General features: G+C 40.2%; 1 non-coding gene across 1 annotated transcript; it reads left to right on the top strand.

The window, feature by feature from the left end:
- The first annotated feature begins 1,311 nt into the window (after positions 1–1,311).
- Positions 1,312–1,419, top strand: LOC130947126 (small nucleolar RNA R71). The gene has a single exon (XR_009072535.1). It is a non-coding gene; the product is annotated as a small nucleolar RNA R71 (small nucleolar RNA).
- Positions 1,420–2,380: the final 961 nt, after the last annotated feature.

The raw sequence follows: 2,380 nt of genomic DNA, 5'->3' as shown, positions 1-2,380 counted from the left end.
AACATTCTCTACAAGTCCATGAGCTTGTTTTCTTGAATTGTCTGCCATCTCTAATGAGATTCTTGCAGCTTGCACCTCAAAGATCCCTAATTTCTCCATTACAGAGAGGGGCATGAGGTTTACACTTGACCCTAAGTCACACAAGGCCTTCTTGAAGGTCATGGTGCCTATGGTACAAGGTATAGAAAACTTCCCAGGATCTTGCCTCTTTTGAGGTAGTTTCTGCCTAGACAAGTCATCCAGTTCTTTAGTGAGCAAAGGTGGTTCATCCTCCCAAGTCTCATTTCCAAATAACTTGTCATTTAGCTTCATGATTGCTCCAAGGTATTTAGCAACTTGCTCTTCAGTGACATACTCATCCTCTTCAGAGGAAGAATACTCATCAGAGCTCATGAAAGGCAGAAGTAAGTCCAATGGAATCTCTATGGTCTCAATTTGAGCCTCAGATTCCCATGGTTCCTCATTGAGGAACTCAGAGGAGATTGGTACACGCCCACTGAGGTCTTCCTCAGTGGCGTCCTCCTCCTCTCTTTCCTCTCCACTATCGGCCATGTCTATGGCTTTGCACTCTCCTTTTGGATTTTCTTCTGTATTACTTGGGAGAGTACTAGGAGGGAGTTCAGTAACTTTCTTGCTCAGCTGACCCACTTGTCCTTCCAAATTTCTAATGGAGGACCTTGTTTCATTCATGAAACTTTGAGTGGTTTTGATTAGATCAGAGACCATTGTTGCTAAGTCAGAAGTACTCTGCTTAGAACTCTCTGTCTGTTGCTGAGAAGATGATAGAAAAGGCTTGCCATTGCTAAACCTGTTTCTTCCACCATTATTGTTATTGAAACCTTGTTGAGGTCTCTCTTGAGTCTTCCATGAGAGAATTGGGTGATTTCTCCATGAAGAATTATAGGTGTTTCCATAGGGTTCTCCTAGGTAATTCACCTCTTCCATGGAAGGGTTCTCAGGATCATAAGCTTCTTCCTCAGATGAAGCATCCTTAGTACTGTTTGGTGCATTTTGCATTCCAGACAGACTTTGAGAAATCAAGTTGACTTGTTGAGTCAATATCTTGTTCTGAGCCAATATGGCATTCAGAGTGTCAATCTCAAGAACTCCTTTCTTCTGACTAGTCCCATTGTTCACAGGATTCCTTTCAGAAGTGTACATGAATTGGTTATTTGCAACCATTTCAATCAATTCTTGAGCTTCTGCAGGCGTCTTCTTCAGATGAAGAGATCCTCCAGCAGAGCTATCCAAAGACATCTTGGATAGTTCAGAGAGACCATCATAGAAAATACCTATGATGCTCCATTCAGAAAGCATGTCTGAGGGACATCTTCTGATCAATTGTTTGTATCTTTCCCAAGCTTCATAGAGGGATTCTCCATCCTTCTGTCTGAAGGTTTGGACTTCCACTCTAAGCTTACTCCATCTTTGTGGTGGAAAGAACTTTGCCAAGAAGGCATTGACTAGCTTTTCCCAAGAGTCCAGGCTTTCTTTAGGTTGAGAATCCAACCATATTCTAGCTCTGTCTCTTACAGCAAAAGGGAATAGCATCAGTCTGTAGACCTCAGGGTTAACCCCATTAGTCTTGACTGTGTCACAGATTTGCAAGAATTCAGCTAAGAACTGATGAGGATCTTCCATTGGAAGTCCATGGAACTTGCAATTCTGTTGCATTAGAGAAACTAATTGAGGCTTAAGCTCAAAGTTGTTTGCTCCAATGGCAGGGATAGAGATGCTTCTCCCATAGAAATCAGGAGTAGGTGCAGTGAAGTCACCCAGCACCTTCCTTGCATTGTTGGCATTGTTGTTGTTTTCGGCTGCCATGTGTTCTTCTTCCTTGAAGAATTCGGTCAGGTCCTCTAAAGAGAGTTGTGCTTTAGCTTCTCTTAGCTTTCTCTTCAAGGTCCTTTCAGGTTCAGGATCAGCTTCAACAAGAATGCCTTTGTCTCTGCTCCTGCTCATATGAAAGAGGAGAGAAAAAGAAAATATGGAATCCTCTATGTCACAGTATAGAGATTCCTTGAAGTGTCAGAGGAAAAGAGAAATAGAAAGAAGAAGGAGAAGAAGAATTCGAACTTTACTTAGATAAGGTTCGAATTGTGCATTTAGAAGGAGTGGTACTCCATAAATAGAAGGATGTGAGAAGGAGGGAAGTGGATTTTCGAAAATTCAATTAAAAGATTTTGAAAACATTTTGAAAAACACTTAATTGATTTTCGAAAATTGAAAGTGGAAAAGAAATCAAGTGATTTTTGAAAAAGATTTTGAAATTATAAATTAGAAAGATTTGATTGAAAACTATTTTGAAAAAAGATGTGGTTAAGAAGATATGATTAGTTTTAAAGAGATGTGATTGAGAAGATATGATTTGAAAAAGATT

Source organism: Arachis stenosperma, chromosome 8, assembly GCF_014773155.1.
Source record: "Arachis stenosperma cultivar V10309 chromosome 8, arast.V10309.gnm1.PFL2, whole genome shotgun sequence".
In the NCBI taxonomy this organism is placed as follows: Eukaryota; Viridiplantae; Streptophyta; class Magnoliopsida; order Fabales; family Fabaceae; genus Arachis; species Arachis stenosperma.
This window is presented reverse-complemented; position numbering and strand designations above follow the sequence as displayed.